The sequence below is a fragment of the Leopardus geoffroyi genome, chromosome C3 (assembly GCF_018350155.1).
Source record: "Leopardus geoffroyi isolate Oge1 chromosome C3, O.geoffroyi_Oge1_pat1.0, whole genome shotgun sequence".
NCBI classification, from domain to species: Eukaryota; Metazoa; Chordata; class Mammalia; order Carnivora; family Felidae; genus Leopardus; species Leopardus geoffroyi.
This window is the reverse complement of record NC_059338.1, coordinates 141,973,634-141,993,111: the sequence shown is the minus strand read 5'-3', so window position 1 is coordinate 141,993,111 and position 19,478 is coordinate 141,973,634.

Sequence of the window (19,478 nt, the reverse complement as noted above, 5' to 3'; positions counted from 1 at the left end):
GAAGACCTGTCTCATGCCTTGCCCCTGACTTGTCTGTGTGGCAGTTGGAGTTTGACCCACCTTCAGTCTCTCCCTGCGTGACACCCCCCGCCCCAGCCTTCTGCAGGGAACCCTCCTCATTCTCCAACATGCACACTCCTGGACGTGGTCCGCTCTCTGCATCCCCCTCCCCCCCCAGCTCTTCTCCAGCAAAACTCTCTGCCTACAGTGGGCGGCCACCACTCCAGAGCTGTCACCCCCGCCCTGAGCCTCGTTCTGCCGTGTTCGTGGGGGACACTGCCGGAACCACCCCACTTCTGAAGTGCATTCACGTGCAGCCCGCGTGGGAAGCACCCACAGCCTCCATCGTTCCCCCGTGGCTTTGATTTTTATTACACCTGCTCTCCAACCTCACCGAGACCCCCTCCCCTCCGCCTCTCCCCCAGCACGCCTCTGTCCTTTGGGGGTGTCACCCAGATGTGTGCCCCGGGGCCATGACACTCTGGCTTACAAACTGCAAGCCCAAGCGAGCCCCCCACCCCCACCCCGAGTGAAGTCTATCAGCCCTTTTTCTACGAGGCCATTAATGACTTCCTCCCACACTCTAGAACTGCAAGCTCTAAGCCTCGTGCCGCGTCACTTTCGGCCTCCACTAATGCCCTGCAACAGAGCACCGCCTTGTCGTGTTCCCGCGTGGCTCCGCATGAGTGACCCTCATTTGGCACGGCCATTCTTGCAGCCCTGCAAAAGTGCCACGCTTCCTCGGGTCCAAGTTTCTGCACCAGCGGGTCCCACTGCCTGGCAAGCCGTTCCTTTCCTCTTCTTTGTCTGACCCCGTCCTATTTGTTCTTCCCGTCTCGGCTGGGCCTCGTGTGTGAGACAGCATTGGCTGGGCCCTCCCTCAGGCGGTGGGAGGAGGGGGTGTGTGCCCATAGCACCCTCTGCTTATTCCCACTGCTGTGATCAGATTGCAGTTGCCCCAGATGTGCCGTGCACGGGGCAGACGCGGTGACTTATTTCTTATGGCATCCTCAGAGTCTGATGCCGGGCCCAGCGCAAGAAAAGCGGTTGACAGTTGGTCACTGAGGGGCGCCTGGGTGGCTCAGTCGGTGAAGCATCCGCCTTCAGCTCAAGCCATGATCTCGCGGTTCGTGGGTTCAAAGCTCCACATCGGGTTCTGTGCCCACAGCTCGGAGCCTGGAGCCTGCTTTGGATTCTGTGTCTCCCCCTCTCTCTGCCCCTCCCCTGCTCAGGCTCCGTCTCTCAACAATAAATTTTTAAAAAATGTTAAAGAAAAGAAAACTGGTCACTGAATATACTTTTAAGAACACGTGGTTATAGGTTTGGCTTAATACATGATCATTTGGCTTACACTTTTACTTCCGTGATTTTATTATATTCTTATAAATATCAAATTTTATGTTAGTTTTTCTTTTTACCAACAAGTAGTTAATCTTATGTGTTTGTTTATTTTTGAGAGAGAGACAGAGCATGTGTGGAGGAGGGGCAGAGAGAGAGGGAGGCACAGAATCCGAAGCAGGCTCCAGGCTCCGAGCTGTCAGCCCAGAGCCCGACGCGGGGCCCGAAACCACAGACCGCGAGATCATGACCTGAGCCGAAGTCACACACTCAACTGACTGAGCCACCCAAGCGCCCCAATAGCTAGGTAATTTTAAAACTTTGTACATCAACTAGAATTAGCTTTGGCTGCACTTACCAGAAAATCCTGAGATAACATTAGCATAAACAACAGAGAAATTTCGTCCCAGTTCTGTACAATTCAAGCAGAGACGGTGTCGGGCTGGCGTGTGTCTCACTTCAAACCTTCAGACGACGATTTTCTTTCACGTAGGCCATCCAGAGGCTGTGCCGCTCTCTCTGTGGTCTGAGGTGGAGGCTAGACTCAAATTCTGGGCAGCAGGGTGGAGGAAGGAGTAAAGAAAGGGTGAAGGGCGTGCACCAGGTGTCTTTCCAGAAGTTCCTCAGAAGCTCACATCCAACATTTTTGCCTACATACTGTGTGACTGCACGGGAGGCTGAGATGCACAGGCTTTGTTTCGAACAGCCGTGTGCCCAGCTAAAAATGCCATCGGTATGGAACAGAAGGGCCAATGAGTACTGGGGGCCAGCAGAAACGTAGGCCACCCTGACTTTGGAAAGTTTTGAGTTTGAAAACTTCGTAATATGTCAGCGTCATAATCCAGATGAATCTAGATTCGAAATGTATTCTTCCCCAGTCTTAATCTCCTGAGTCAAAAGGTCACGACAGTTAGACTCAGGAGTTTTTACAGCAAGCAAGTCGCTACATTGCCAGGGTTTTCCTATTACCAGGTAATGTCAGAAACCCGTGCTATCAACTTGCCCTTGGGATGAGGCTGAGAGAGGAGGTGATGGGGGACGGGAGTGAAGGGTGTGAGGAGAGTGAAGGGCTCAGCAATAATAGGGAAAGGACCGCACACTTTAACACGTCTAATACAACCTTGAGTCTCGCTGGCTGGATTTGCTCTGTGCTGGGGTTCCCCCCGGGCTCCCTGGGGAGGGTTCCTATCCCTCCTTCGTCAACCACCTGCAGTTCCGCCAGGGAAGCTGGAGGCCCCTAGTCCCCCATGGGCCACCATGGATGCCGCTTCGGGACCGGTGCCAGCGGCTGCCCCTCTCCCGTCGCCCTGGAGGAGAACCCCTCAAAGGCCACAGAGCGATCTCTGCAACAGAACTGGGTGCACGGGCTGCGTGCTCGGGCCTCTGCCAGTGCCCGGGACCCCGGTCTACACTCCAAACACCTGCTCTTGCCGCCCCCAGGCTGGTCATCGCTCATCCACAGCCCCTCATCCAGACGCCAAGGCCTGTGCTCAGCGAGTCCCTTTTCCATTCTCACGTCAATGCTTCTCTGTGCTTGCCTTGCCTGTCTGGTCTTTACGCCTCCCTCACGGTCCCTTCCAGTGTTCTTGGAGACCCTCACTCCTCCTGTGGCTTCGTCCTGTTTTCATTCTCCACACCTCACTCACTGCGAATCAACTGCCCTGCATAACCTCTCCCAAGGGCCAGCCCTTCGTCTCTCTTCCTTGGCTGAGGACACTGCTCCTGGCTCAGCACCTCTGTGGGCTCCTTCCTCTCTTCCCACAGACTTGCCAGAGCCCCCTCACGTTGAGCAAGGGCTCCCTGTCCTGTGTGCTCTGCCCCTTTCCTTTCTTTCATGGCCAAATAGGGAAATCTACAGAATCCACCCCTCCCCCTTTGCTTCCCCAGCACTGCGGCTCAAGTCCCTGTCGTCAGGTTGTACCTGCCCCGTCTTTATGACACTAAGATGTTGACATCGCCAGTGGCCTCCAGATTACCTAATCTGATGAAGGCGTCGGATTCCTTGATGGTAACCTGGCACTAATATCATTGCCCTCTCATCAAAGCTGTCTCTTGCCTTCTGTCATGCTGCGTGGTCTGGCTCTTTTCTTGCCTGTTATGACCACTCTGATCAGTAATAAAACAACAACGCTAGTAGCAAATATTTTGTGTATTTTGTGTCCGGCAGAATATAAGGTGCTTTATACACATTATTTCATTTAACTTTTTGTTTTTAGTGTTTATATCTATTTTGAGAGAGAGAGAAAGAGAGAGAGAGAGAGAGAGAGACAGAGTGGGAGCAGGGGAGGGGCAGAGAGAGAGACACACACAGAATCCAAAGCAGGTTCCAAGCTCTGGGCCGTCAGCACAGAGCGCAAGGCGGGTCTTGAACTCGTGAACTGTGCGATCATGACCTGAGCTGAAGTCGGATGCTTAACTGACTGAGCCACCCAGGCACCATGGAACATTTTAAACGTATGCAAAGGTAGAGATAATTGTGAAATGATGCTCTCCTCCCCCCCAGGCATTTATCACTCAGGCCCAACAATTACCCACTATGGCCACACCCCCATTTCATCTGTACCCCACCATTCCACGTGTCCTACTCCCACAGGATTCTTTTGAGCAAGTGTCAGAAATTATAGCAGTTCATTTGTAAATATTCCAGTATATATTTTTAAACTATAAGGACTCTTTAAAAAAAAAAAAAAGCCTTAATCCCAAATATATTAATATATCTAAAAATATCCAATCAGATCAGATTTCCTCAATTGTGTCATAGATTTTTTGAAGAATTAGTTTGTTCAGATCAGGATCCAAATAAAGTCCACAAACTGCACTTGGTTGATGTGGCTCTTTAAATCTCTCTGGGGGCGCCTGGGTGGCTCAGTCGGTTAAGTGTCTGACTTCAGCTCAGGTCATGATCTCATGGTTTGTGCGTTCGAGCCCTGAATCAGGTTCTCTGCTGACAGCCCAGGGCCTGCTTCGGATCCTCTGTTTTCCTCTCTCCCTCTCCCCCCACGGTTCTCTCTGTCTCAAAATAAATATATAAATAAAATATGTAAATAAAAAATCCCATTCTGAAAATATCTTCTTAAAATTTTTTTTGAAGGTTTATTTATTTTTTTGAGAGGGAGCCCAAGTGGATAGGGGCAGAGAGAGAGGCGGACAGAGAATCAAAGGGGGCTTGATCACTCGGGGCTCAAACCCATCACCAGTGAGATCACAACCTGAGCCCAAGTTGGAATCTTAACCGACTGAGCCACCCAGGAGCCCCTTAAATTTTTACTCTTTAGATTCTCTTTCCATCTTTTTTCTTCTTGCAATATATTTGTAGAAAACACCAGCTCAATTGTCCCATGCCACGTCCCGCCTTCTGGAGGTTGCCAATCACATCCTCATGATGTGAACACATTCCTCCTCCAGCCCCGCCCCCCCTCCCTCCCACATTTCCAGTAAACTGTAGTCGGATCTAGAGGTGCGATCCGATGCAAGTTGGTCTGGGGGCAAGAAGATTTCGTAGGTGAAATGAGGAACTTTCATCAGGGATCTCATTTATTCAGACAGTTTCTAAGTCTGTTTTCGGGTCCATTCTTCTATCATCAGCCAACGTTGGATCATTTCACTGGGATCGTCTGCCATCATCTCGAAATCAACGCATCTAAAAACAAATGTCTCTCCCCCCACGCAAACTGTCCGTCTTGACACCTTGTCTGCTTCTGCAGTTTGCTGTCTTTGTAACTCACCCAGGCTCCAGGGCTCTGAGCCGTCCTCTACTTTTCCTTAGCTCTCATATTCAGTCGCGAAGACCTGCAGTTCCTTCTCTCTAGAAGGTGAGCAGCCTTTCTCTTTGATTCTCACCCCTATTGCCCTCCTACAGGCTTCAAAAATATTACAATACCCTCCCCCTCCCTGTCTCTTTTCCCCGTCAATTCCACTCCATAAACTGTCACTGGATTAACCCCCTACACATCATGTGCTACTCCCTATGTACATCCTAATTACAAGCCTTCAATGGCTACCCATTCCTTTCGGAGGGAAGTCTAAACTCCTGGGAGTACTCCAACACAATCTGGAGTATCCTAACCCCCCCCCCCCCGCCAACATTTCATCTTCCTTAGCGTTAGATGTTTTTCTATAGCCATGAAAAACAAGTGACTTGAAAATGTGTGCACCAATGTCATATCTGACATCCTCTTCCAGGGCTGAAAAACAGAGAGTCAAATGAGCAATTATCGAAGCACTGTAATAAGGCAAAGCTTCTCTCTGAGGATAATTCTGGACTTGTCTCAAGGGACACCTGTGGTCCCACGCTAGGGGAAGGGCAAATTGCCTGTCACTCTGGCAAAGCTCTGCTTGCTAGCTTTCTCGGCTTTTCCTAATAGGTTGCTCACACTTTTACCTGTTGGTCTGATCTTAAAACATGTGACTGGCCATCGACCAGTAATACAGAGTGCCAGCCATTTAGGCTCTGTCTTCATGTGACCTGTTCTCTGGCTTTAATTACAAGCCAACGCCACCCCCCACCCCGCCCCCCACACACACCGAACACAAAGAATTTCCAGCTGAGGGCGGGATATTCAGGGAAAATTCTCTAGGAGACGCAATACTCATCTCCCATCTACTCTTCCCAGAACTTTGTTAAAGTAGACCAGTGAACTGCATCGTGGATGACCTTCAACCAAGATGCTCCTGATCATTATCCTGGCTTACACGGATCCTGCTCAGGGCCGTGACTCCCTGTCTCCTACATGAATTCCCATGCGACGCTTTCTTAGAAAATTTCACAGAAAGAACTGGTACTCAGCAAGATGCTATCCTATCCTTCCTGCCCTAGCAAGAGCTCTATATTCCTGCTTTTCCTTTTTTACTCTGGCCGTCAGGAGGCTCAGATTGCAAAGCTCAGTAACTGGTTACTTCTGTTGGTTAAACGTTTTCTATTTCCCCCCTAGGCCCTGCCCTCAGTTTCTATTTCTACTTTAATACTTCTGTGCCGCTTTTTGTCTTATAAATGTTTTGAAATGCATTATGGAATGGGCCAGTGCATACATTAAGTAAACAAGATACTGCCACATTCCTCCACCCAGGCAAAGGTCAATTGATTTATTTCATAGACTCTAAGTTTGCTTATTGTGTGCCTTCTCATTGGAGTGCCGTCCCCCCACCCCCTACTCCAACACGCCTCCTCCGTCTGCCCGAGGCCTGCCCGTCCTGCACATCCCAGCTCTAAAGCCTGCCCCTCTGCCAAGAGCTGGCCCGGCCGCCCCAGCCTCGAGCACGCCTTCCTTCCTGTGAGATCTTTTCATGTTGTTTATACGCTATTCATTTAGCACTTCCCACACACTGTCTTTTATTGCTAGTTTTATAAACATTTAAAAAAAGGTTTTGAAAGTAATATGTGCACACAGTCAAAAATTTAAACCGTCCCAGAGAGGTTGTCCAGGAAAAAGGTATTCTGGCATCCACAACTGCCTGAGAGGCAGCCATCATCGCCAGTTCCTTGTGGGAATCATTCTCGACATATCTATCCATTTACACACACACACACACACACACACACACACACACACACACACACATGAATACACATATATGCACATATGTATAAGGGTATATATGTATATACGTATATGCATGTGTGCTTATAAATTCTTTGGTCTTTTTCCCCCTCAACTATGAACATGTCATTTACATTCTTCTGCATCTAGACCCCCCCCCCCCCCCACACACACACATAACCGTATAGCTTGGAGATTATAGCACATGGGCACCAAAATATATACCTGGTTCTAATACCTCTGTAGTTTCTATTGTAAAGACAAACCATTGCTACGTAGTATAACATAGTTATACCACCGTGCTCCGTATCTCTCTCATTAAAATGTACTCTTTCTGAGGGGGGCCTGGGAGGCTCAGTCGGTCAAGCGTCCGACGTCAGCTCAGGTCATGGTCTTGTGGTTTGTGAGTTTGAGCCCACCTGGGCTCGCTGCTCTCAGCACAGAGCCGGCTTCGGATCCTCTGTCCCCCTCTCTCTGCCCCTCCCCCCCCTCAAAAATAAATAAAACATTGAAAAGGAAATGTGCTCTTTCTGACAAAAAAAAAAGTACTCTTTCTGAGGACAATGGAGGTAGCAATTTTATGTCATTAAAATTTTTAGGAGTATTTGAGAAAGTCTTTTATTTTTAGTTATTTATTTTTGGGAGTGGTGGGGGGAAGGGCAGAGAGAGAGGGAGACAGACAGCAGAGAGCCCGAAGCGGGGCTCAAACCCACAGCCTGAGCTGAAGTCGGACGCCTGATTGACCGAGCCACCCAGGCGTCCCTAATCTGAGAAGGTCTTATAAAGCATTATCCGACCAACCATATCTGTCCTTTGACTCAAATTTTCCATGTTGTGGGGGTACTTTTGCTATTACCTACAGCGTGGTTTGGAAAGGTTTGACCTTGAGGTATACTAAGTGTTCGCTCGTGAAGAGGAGGGCTGGGTGTGCCTGACCCTGTGGCAGTGGTTTGCAGGGAAGGCAATGGGTCCAGCCATGTGTCCGTGCCCAGAGACAGGAGCAGGGAACGTGCAGAACCAAGAGAAGCCCTGCCAGGAGAGAGCACAGCAGTGCATGAGGAAGCCGGCCTCCTTTGTGCTGACAGGTGGTAAGGCCTTCGCGGCGGGATCGGGCAAAGCCACGGGGAAGCTGGCATGAACCGGTATCGGGGAAGGAGGAGCTACAAAGTGCCAGCGTTTTGGTCGGATGGGGTCTGGTCTTAGAAAAGATGAGGCTATGCCCCTGTTGGGAACAGCGCTGTGCACAATAGCTCCGAGGTGGAAAAAGCCCACGTTTCCATTAACAGATGAACGGATAAAGAAAATGTGGCACGCCCTCTCTCTCTGACCGCCTCCTGCTCACGCTCTGCCTCTCTCTCTCATATAAATAAACATTTTAAGAAATAACAAGAAAAAAAAGAAAAGTGGGGCGCCTGGGTGGCTCAGCTGGTTGAGCATCTGACTTCGGCTCAGGTCGTGATCTCACGGTCCGTGAGTTCGAGCCCCGGGTCGGGCTCTGTGCTGACAGCTTGGAGCCTGGAGCCTGTTTCGGATTCTGTGTCTCCCTCTCTCTCTGCCCCTCCCCTGCTCGTGCTCTCTCTCTCTCTCTCTCTCTCTCATACAAATAAACATTAAAAAAATTAAGAAAAAAAAAGAAAATGTGTCACACACTACAATGGATCGTGATTCCGTCTCAAGACGGAGGGAAATTCTGACACGTGCTACCACATGGAGGAACTTTGAAATCATTGTGCTAAGTAAAATAAACCAAACGTCAAAGGACAAACATTATGTGATTCCGCTTACACGGGGTACCTAGAGTTGGTAACAGAAAGGAGAGAGTGCCAGGGGCTGGAGGAAGGGCAGAACAGGGAGTTCATGTTTAATGGGTACAGACTTTCCATTTAGGAGGATTAGAAAGTGCTGGAGATGAATAGTAGTGAGAGTTGCCCAACGCTGTGAATGAACCTAATGCCACTCGCTTGGCCACTTAGAACTGGTTACAAAAGTATTTTTATATAGTGTATACTTAATGCCAATTTATTTTTAAAAAACAGCATGAGGGGCGCCTGGGTGGCTCCGTCGGTTAAGCCTCTGACTTTGGCTCAGGTCATGATCTCGCGGTCCGTGAGTTCGAGCCCCGCGTCGGGCTCTGTGCTGACAGCTCAGAGCCTGGAGCCTGTTTCAGATTCTGTGTCTCCCTCTCTCTCTGACCTTCCCCTGTTCATGCGCTCTCTCTGTCTCAAAAATAAATAAACGTTAAAAAAAAATTAAAATAAAATAAAAAATAAAAAACAGCATGAAGCAAGGGAAACATACACTAAGGAATGTGGTGTCGGTCCCCCAAATTCAGTCATACTTATTCCATTGCCTCAGTCTGTGCCATCCGGGAGCCCACACGCGTATATTCTGCCCTTGACGCGTCGGGGGCGGGGGGGGGGGGGGGTAAGAATACATCTTCTTCTCCGAGAGGCAATGAACGAATGGGCTGTTGGTGACACATCGTGCAATTGCAGCCCAGGTGACTCAGGAGTGACTCAAGGGCCGTGGCTCGTGGGGGCCCCACCACAAAACCGTGAGGACGGGAACAGGGCCGGGACGGTTCACACCTCTGTGTCCCGCCAGTCCCTGCCCTGTTGACCCACGACGCTCTACCCTGTGAACTGAAGTTATAGTGGCTCACACGCTGGAGACACTCCAGAGAGGAGCTGAGGAGATGGGTTAGCATGACCTCTTGCCAGCTATTTAAATGACAAACCCCAGTATTGCAGCTCAGTCATCTCATAAACACATTATAAACGTATCGAAAAGTATTTACTCCGGAGGAAGTTCGCTAGGCTAAACTACAGAGCAAGGTGAGATGAGAAAGTTTTTCTCCTTTCAGATTCAGATACACAAAATCTTTTTTTAAGGTTTATTTATTTATTTATTTATTTACTTTGAGAGAGAGAGAGAGAGAGAGAGAGAGAGGGAGAGAGGGAGGGAGAACATGTGGGGGAGGGGCAGAGAGAAAGGGGACAGAGACTCCCAAGCAGGTTCCACGTTGTTAGCGCAGAACCCGAGGTGGGGCTCGATCCCACGAACAGTGAGATCGTGACCCGAGCCGAAGTCAAAGAGCCGGTGGCTTAAGCCACTGAGCCTCTCAGGTGCCCCCAGAATCCTTTTTAGAAATTAGTCTTGCCTTTGTGGATCCAGCCGTCCCAGCACCTTAAGGGCAACACGCGTTCTCTGAGCACTTGTCGCTGGCTTCCGACATGCCGGGCACTGTCCCGGGGGCTGGTACCGAGCCAACCCTTCCTAGAGCCGCGCGGTGTACCGGCTCCGTGCGTCCCCGTGACTGTGGCAGTTCACCGTGGAGCAGTTAAGGCAGAGAGCCGGTAGTGTTTCCAAGGAGGAGAAGAGATTAACCACCATTGGTTGCATGACTCTCAAATGCATCTTATTCAGAACCGCGGCCTAAGGCAACATGTTGTGATCAGGGTACAGACTCGTGTCTCAATGTGACCTTCCCCCCTTAAAGCAGAGCGACGTGCGAACGATTCGATGTAAAGGAGTTCGGCTCTTGGTGGGTCGGGGGAAAGGCAAGTAGTCTTTCTGTCTTTCAGCTGTTATCAGATTTCTGTTTTGGGAGAAAAACACTGAGGAGGGGTTTAGAAGGCCAGGGTTCGGATCCCAACTTTGTCTTTAACGGCAGGGCAACCTCTCAGGTGTCAGATTCTTCATCTGCATGAGAGGGTTGTATGTCCATGAGCCACAAAACCCAGATCTCCTATTCTGTCTACTGTGACTATTCGGACGAAGGAAGAAGGTGCCTGGTGTATTATGTGCTAGTGATAGTTGTTGGCAAATGTCTAAACCAGAGTTAGATGTAGGAGCATCATGAGATCTGACACGTAAGACGTGGAATTAGGTGACCTTAAATTATGACCTGTTCTCATTTTACATATCGAAGTACAACCTTGAGTTTGACGTACTTTAGCCTAGAATTGTCTGAGAACTTGCAGTGATGATATTATGTCTGATACTGAACACTGTTCACCGGAACAAAAACAACACCCAAGGCGTTGGCCTGGTTAGCACTGGAATCCAATCCAACGTGCCAACCAGCCACCCAGGGTCTCAACGAAATAGAAGGAAGAGGAGAAATGCTTAGTTTTTTCTTGGTTGTTGCTACCATATATATTGGCAAAAAAAGGATTTGAGATGGCCAGCTATCCCCTAGCTATCATACAGTATTTATGTAAAACTCATGTCCTACAGTTAAACAAAGGGCCCGTGATTGTGGCTACTTCGCGTCACCAGGTAATGACTCAAGCTGGTCTGGCAGGGCCTGGATCCTTCTGGGTCTCCACAGGAAACAGTGACTCCCCTGGGTGGATCTGCCAATTCGCCATCTGTGCTCCATTTCTGCAGGGGTGAACGTCACTTAAGAAAGTTGCAAATGGGGTGGCTCCGTCGGTTGAGTGTCCAACTTTTGATGTTGGCTCAGGTCGTGATCTCACGGTTCACGGGATTGAGCCCCGCATCGGATTCTGCGCTGACAGCACAGAGCTTATTTGGGATGCTCTCTCTCTCTCTCTCTCTCTCTCCCCCTCCCCTGCTCACGCTCTTTCTCTCAAAAATGAATAAACATTAAAAGAAAAAAAAGGAAGTTGCATAACAACTTAGTGCAGCTACAATCTCAGCTCAGGATTTAATGAGAGTCCTTTTACTTCTTTTTGCAGCTTCTTTCTTCCCGGCAGGGGCCATTCCAAAACTTGAACTCCTTTCTGAAATCTCACCATCCGCGAACATTTCGATAAGTAGATGATTAGTCACTGAGTTAATAAGAAAAGCAGAAGCCACTATAAATGAATTTGCCTGACTTCTCTGTCATCTCTCCCTACCCCAACCTATAAATTTATTGCCATTTCCACCCACCTTTTCTGTTTTTTGGTTTGTTTGTTTTTGTCTTTCCTGCCATCCACCCAGGGCTTGATGGCACCCCTCCTCCCTGCGAGCCTCCCTTTCCGATGTGGTGGCCCATTCGCCTCCTGCTCCTGTCTCCTACTCCACAGGAATGCTTATCATCCTGATGTTTGCTTCTGTTGTTTTGTTGAAAGCCTACTCCCCTCTCCTTAATGTGATCTCCTCTGGCTCTCACCCCATCTCTCATTTCATAACCACACTACTGCTACTGAGAGTCTGAAGTCTACACCAACTGTCTATACGTCCTCAGTTCCCATGAGCTGTCTCTCTCACCCTTCTCCAATCTAGCCTCTGCCCTCAGCATTAGAAAATAAAAAGGTTAACAATGACCAAATCCAATGAACGCTGTTCATTCCTTTCTTGCTGGCTCTCTCTGTGACCTTTGTCATTGTTGCCTCTTTCCTTCTAGAAACTCTCTCTCTTGAAGTCTTGTTTTTCCTTTCTGATTAACCTTTGTGAGTTTTCTTCAGGGGCTTTTATTTTTTTCATTTTTAAGGTTATTTATTTTGAGAGGGAGAATGTGAGCAAGGGAGGGGCAGAAAGAGAGAGAGAGAGAGAGAGAGAGAGAATCCCAAGAAGGCTCCACACTGTCAGCACAGAGCCCAATATGGGACTCGAACCCACAAACTGTGAGATCATGACCTGAGCGGAAACCAAGAGTCGGACGCTTAACCAACTGAGCCATCTAGGCACCCCATAGTGGCTTCTTTTTTGATGTCTCCCTTTATTATTTTTTTTTCTGCCTGTCTCCTAACATGTGTTTTACACAGATGTGTAGTGTTCCCCAGGGAAGTACTCCTCAGGGCAGTCATGCAATTTCCCACTTTCCTACTCCTGTCACATTGATTCTGGGCTCAACCATGTGGCTTGCTTTGGCCACTGGAACATCAGTAGACACGAAGACAGCCTAGGCTTGATAGGTGCTTGTGTTTGGGGCTTGCCTTCTTGGAATATTTCTCAGAGACTGTCCTGTCATCTGGATGACTAAGATAAAGACCAAGTGGAAAGAAAGGGGAGAGACAGAGAGAGAGAGAGAGAAAGAGAGAGAGACATCTACCCCAGGTTTTCCAACTGAGCCCAACCCCCAGTCAACCCACCAGATGACTAATAAATTTTTGTTTTAGGCCACTACTTTTTGGGGTGGTTTGATACATAGTAATAAATAACTGAGAAAACATGGGGCTTTAAAGGTTCCTATCGTCAGCCTGCTTTTGTCTCAGGTTGTACGTCTTTCCAAACAAGGCCATCCATGCCGATGGATTTAAGTACTATTCATGCCTCATGATTCTTACACCTATACTTCCAGACCGGGCTAGTCTTCTGCATTCTTATCTCTTAATTCATGGGCACCCCCACTTGATTATTCCGCAGATCCCTCGAATTCCCACACCAAAGCCTGTGCTCTATACACTGCGTCTGCTCCTTATTCTTGATCTTAGTTAGTGATGCACCTAGTTACTAGTCACTCAAGGAAGAGACTTAGAAGTGAATCTTCACCCCTCCTTTCCCTCCACTTCCCAATAATCGGTCAGTCACCAAAGCTTATCAACTATGTCACCTGAATATCTCTCACATTTATTCCTTCCCCTCCATACCTCGAACGCTGCCTTGGTCAAGGGCTTTGTCATGGTGTACTCTCACCGTCCGTGATGTCTCCTCATGGCCTCCCTGCTCTGTGGATTGGCTCACGCAGCCAATCTACCCACGTTTGTCTCTGTCATTTTCCTGCTGACAATCTCGTGGTGGCTCCTTGCCACCTATAGAGTAAGATAAAGGTTTCTGAATATGCTACAAAACCCTCCCCAATCTGGCTCTACCTATATTTCCAACCTCATCTCCTGTCCTTTCCCTGTTTATGCTGTACTTGAGCCAAATTACTTGCAGTGCTGATGCTAGCCATCTGCCCAATGGATGTCCCGGACAGTGTTCCTGCCTGGTGTACCTCCCCACCCCTGCCATCTGCAGAGTCCTTGAAGACTCCGCTTAAATGTCACATCCTCTGTAAAGCTTCCCCTGCTTATTTGGGCAGAAACAAAATTAGTCGTCCCTCCTTCTGAGCTACCACTCTACCTTGTACGTATTTCAATTGTAATGACATGCTTCAATGTGCCTCACGCCCAATAGGTTCAGAGAGCTCCTTTAGGGAAGGGGTTGGCTTTAGTTTTGTTTCTGTAGTACCCAGCAGTGTTGTGAGGCTCAGGAAGTGCTCAATAACTGTTGAATAAGACACGATATTTTCCCACTTTAAATGTTTGTAAAAGAATCTAATTATAATTGGCTAAGTTAGCACTGAGGATTTCCATTTGTTAGCCCGGAAATGGAGACAAGAGACGGCAGGTATTGCCCCCTATTCCTTGGGATAAGCTCGGGGATAAGTTCAGTGGGCTGGTAACCGAGGGGAGAAGAGGTGAGATGGCTCTTCCCAGATTGGCGGCAGTACCCCCCCCCCCTTCAGTGCTCCCTCCATTAAGAACACTGCCCTCCTCCACCACAGGGCGGAGTGGTTCTTCAGTTCTGCCTTGTCTTCCCAATGGGATGACAGACCACGTGAGGAGTAATGTCCTGAGTCTGTAGGAGACAAAGAAGTTGGCAATTGCTTCTATATCTTCCCCGTTCTTGTCTCAGGAGGCCCACTTCACTTGCCTTCCTGCTTCAGGTCTAGTTTTCCACATTCTGCACCATGTCGCAGAGATCTTTCCAAGACCTTTCTAGGATCTGACTTGTTATTCTCTTGCTGAATTCATCAGTTACTCCAAACCCTTTGGGGGTGACATCGAGAGCTCTCCTTGGCCCTATCTACTTCTCCGGGCTACTCTCATACCACCTCACCACCACCATTTATGTAAGTATGTAAGCATTTTCTAAGCACCTTTTTTTTTAAGTTCATTTATTTTGAGAGAGAGAGAGAGAGAGAGAATCCCAAGCAGGCTCCACACTGTCAGCATGGAGCCGGATGCAGGGCTCGAACTCACAAACCATGAGATCATGACCTGAGCCAAAATCAAGAGTCAGACACCTCACTGACTGAGCTGCCCAGGTGCCCCTACTGAGTGTCTTCTACACGGAAGGCTCTATGCCAGCTAGGAATGAATGCTAAAAGATAAGACATGTTCATTGCCCCCAAGTAGCTCGTAACCTAATAACAAAATAGGACAGCAATTAATTATAATTCGGTGTCCACCAGTGTTGATGCAGATAGGCACTTTTGGGAGAACACCAGGACAGCCAGCCCACCCGGGGAGGATCAGAGGAGACGGAAGAGGAACATTGGCTCCCCTCCCATGTGCCACTCAGCGTGGGCTCACTAGCAGTGATGAGCGCTCGCCAGGCTTTGAACCGCCGGACTTCTTGGATGTCTGTCGGGACTGCCCCCACCCTCCTTGTTTCGATGAACCCCTGTGCTTACTTGAGACCCAGCCCAAGGCTCCCTGCTTCTAGGAAACATGCTCTGCTGTCTCAGGTGGCAAAAATCACTTCTTTCTTTATGCTGGCATGAGCCATGAGCTCCTTGAGGACAGGGAGCCAGCCATGTCCTCCGATGCCAACAGCCTGGCACATGCTAGGCCCTCAATAAATGTTTGCTGCAAGAAAGTAGGCATTCAACAAAATGTTTGCTAAACCTTAGCTAAACATGCACTCTTTGCGAGCCAACAGTGGCCTAATTGTAGCCCTTGTGGCTTTCTTTTTACCTGACGTCTTGACCTTGGCAGGGACTAGCAAAACCTCATAGCACATCGCTTCATTATGAATAGAACATGTAGGGTGAGCTCACAAATCCAACTGCATTCTTTCCCTTATGAAAAAATTACAGAGGAAGGTTGATGCCGTTATTCCAGCGATGCAGGAAATGCTTTTTGGACTTTCCTTTTTGGTGCTGCCTTCAGCATTTATAGCTCTTTAAGTATATGTACTTTATTTCTCTCTATATCTTCAATGGCAGCAAATCTTCATCATTTAAAGGCAAAACGTATTGTTTGGAGCTTGGCAAAATCATTTGGATGCACGTTTGATGAATGATGAACTAGAATAGTACAGTTTTAGTGGAGAAAAAGAGATGTGGTCCTAAAGAGAGTTGTTTTCTGTGACTTGGAAATTGGTTCCAAACACATTTTCAAAAGATGAATTACGGAATACATCAAAGTAGGTCTTCAACACTAGAATTAGTGTAGTGTCTGTAATTTTTTAAAAGTTGATAACATTTGGAAGAACAGATAGGGCTCTAGTTTTATTTTTCTTTCTTTCTTTCTTTTAAATGTTTATTTATTTTTGAGACAGAGAGAGACACAGCATGAGCAGGGAAGGGGCAGAGAGAGAGGGAGACACAGAATGGGAAGCAGGCTCCAGGCTCTGAGCTGTCAGCACAGAGCCCGACGCGGGGCTCGAACTCATGAACTGTGAGATCATGACGTGAGCCAAAGTCAGATGCTTAACCGACTGAGCCACCCAGGCGCCCCAGGGCTCTAGTTTTAAATATGAAGTGTTCCTGGGATGCCTGCGTGGCTCAGTCCCTTGGGTGTCCGACTTCGGCTCAGGTCATGATCTCACAGCTCATGAGTTCAAGCCCTGCATTGGGCTCTGTGCTGACAGCACGGAGTTCGGATTCTGTGTCTCCCTCTCTCTCTGCCCCTCTCTCAGAAGTAAACATTAAACAATGGGGAAAAAATAAATATGAGGTATTCCTAAAGTTTGGGTCATTTTCAGGTTTTTATTTTTTAAGTAGGTTCTGCAAGCCAACATGGGGCTTGAACTCATGACCCTGAGATCAAGAGCAGTATGCTCAGGCTGCCTGGCTGGCCCAGTCGGTAGAGCAGGAGGTGACTCTTGATATCAGGGTTTTGAGTTTGATATACTTGAGTTTGAAATAGTATCTTTCAAGAAAAAAAAATGGTATGCTCCACAGACTAAGCCAGCCAGGCACCCTCGGTTACTTTGGATGCATAAATTATCCCCCCCCCCCCCATTCCTTCTCCCCCTGGCCTCATGAAGTATTCCACATTGATACATTATGGCTATGTTCCCAAACAGAGACAACTATTTGTCTAAACAGTAATGTAGCATTTGTTTGAGTTCTTGGAAGACTTTTCATTCATTTCAAGGGGCTGAGAAAACCTTTTTGTAGCAGGTTAAATTGTATTTGGTATTTTTCTCAACTGCCTTCTGCTGCTGGCACCTACTCCATACTTTTGTGTCCGCTTCCCAGGTCCCTGGTACCTTTCCATTACCTTCCAGCTGCAAGGGACATGGGCCTGCCCTGTCCCCCAAGGGCTCAGACTCCAAAATCACCATTGTCTCTGACCACGAAATCAAAACTACCAACCGTTTGGACTGTAAACTTCAAGAAGGCAGGCATTTTGGCTTTGTTCACTACTGCATCTCCATTGTCTAGAACAATGCCTGGAACCTCTTAGGCACTCCATGTTGAATGCATAAACGTATCTCTAAATTTGTTAGTTTCAACTAGGTGTTGGGAAGAAAATGACCCATGGAACTAATTTACAATCATCTGTGAGTGACCAGGAGTCCCTTATCTCTCCCTAAGGTATTCGCATACTTAAAGGGAAAGCTTGTGAATTCAAATTATTCTCATTGGGAAAACTTCAATAGTGAAGCAAATGGAGAGAAAACAACCGAGGCTAATGAGGTTGGGTGAAAGTGAAGACCTCAGTAGGCCAGAGCTGGCTAGAGTTTGCCCCTGAGGCTTTCTGCTTTTCCAGGCCCCTCAAGCTCTGCCCCCCCCCACCCTCACCCCCCTCCTCCGTGCAACTCCTAAAAGCTTGGAGTCTTCTCCATCATGGCTGTCAGAACGGTGGTTGGGACCAGAAGGGAGAAAAAGTCAGGGAGGGGCAGTACGACTGTGTTGTTTCTACTCTGCGTGGGCTGTACTATTTTACCATTTCTCATGTTTCAAGAAAAGTGTCCTACCTGTCTAGTTAAATATACAAGGGCACAAGCGGACCTCCTCATAGTCACTTAATACTATTTGCTGATTAAAGGTTAACTAATATACTTTCACTATATGCAGATGCCCCCCCCCCCCATAATTACCCTTGAAACACATGCACATCTGATAATGGGCTGGGGTATATTGTAAAGGATAGGAAATAGTTCTTTTTATGTCACTTTTATGTCCTCTGATACAGCAAGGTACTGGTGATTTCTTTGTAGACATTGTATCCTGTATTTAACCTTTCTCTTCACACACATCCACCAAAAGCAGCCCCCATATGCTTTGAGAGATATTAACTTAATGAAAATGTAAACCTAATCTCAGAATTCTGATTCTTGGTTTATGACATGGGGCTATAAAACAGGTAGAAGTTGATTTTAGTGTTTTCCAATTTTTTCATGTCGGAATTTTCTGTAGTGTCAATCTTTTTTTCTGCTGTTTATCTGTAAATCCCTTGAAACATTTAGCTCTGTTAAAACACCACTCAAATAATTGACAAAGCCAAAGCCAATGCATTTCAATAAATGACAGTATAATGTAACACATCTTTAGACAATAATTACTAATATTAGAAAAATGTTTTAGGGGGTAATTCTAGTATAATCAAATTTAGTTATTGAAGAGTTCTAGTTGTTACGTAGCAAAATGGTTTTGATTAATCTTTTGTTCAGCTGGAAATATTGTGATTAGTCTTGGCACTACAGGTGGTGAATGAGGAGAAAGTATATTTTGCATAGTTTTGCAATTTTCGCAGTTTATTCTGGAGTCCAATAATAGCATGTTGCTGTACTCTGTATTTATTTTAGGAGTATCTTTGGTTGATATAAGTTCCTTCCTTGGTTAAAAAGTAAATGCAATCTTTAACCTAATACAGTCATCTTAAAGTGTACAACTGTAGAGAGTTTAAAAGAATTGTAATTGCTCAGTAATCTGCACACGCAAAGTGCTTGGTAAACGTTTGTCGATTTATCTCCCAAAAGGAAAATTAGTAAAAGCAAATTTTCTCCAGGTTCACTATTCATTTCGTACCGGGAGGAGAAAAGAATAGGTGTGGACATTCAAGGTTAGGAGATCATATAAAAGTGCCATTTTTTTTTTTTTTTTGGCCAAAGAATGATTGAAACACTCTAGCCCTGACACGTTTGATAATGGGCACACAACCTATTTCTTTGTTTCATAACCATTGCGCTCTCTCCCCCCTTTTTGGCATGGTAACAAATTCAACAAAATCAACGCCATCTAGTTAAACTTTTTGATTTAGTAGTGGATCCGGCTGTCCTGTCAACGAGGACGTAGGAAGAGCAATGTGGAGAGGCAGGAGACATCTAGATGAAATGCTAAGTGTCCATTCTAAATAACTGCATGTGGGAAAATAATTTCAAGTTGAAGGATAATTACAGAAGAGACGTCCAAACCCCTCGAGCCGCCGCCGTCCGCGTAGCGTTGGAAACCCCTCGCTGTGGCCAGGAGGACCGCTGCTGGCTCCCGGCCGCCGCTTCCTGCCCCGGGGCGGCGCACCCTGACTCCGGGAAGGTGCCGCGCGGGGAAACGTGGCACCCTCTCCAGCCCGCGCCCGGGGCGCTGCCGCGCGGCGGCCAAGCGCTCGGAGCAGCCCGGCCGGAGAGGCTGCGCGGCGGTCGCGCACCGGCCGGCGGGGAGAACCGCCCGCAGCGCCGGCGCCCGCCCGGGGACGGGAAGTGGCGCCCGGC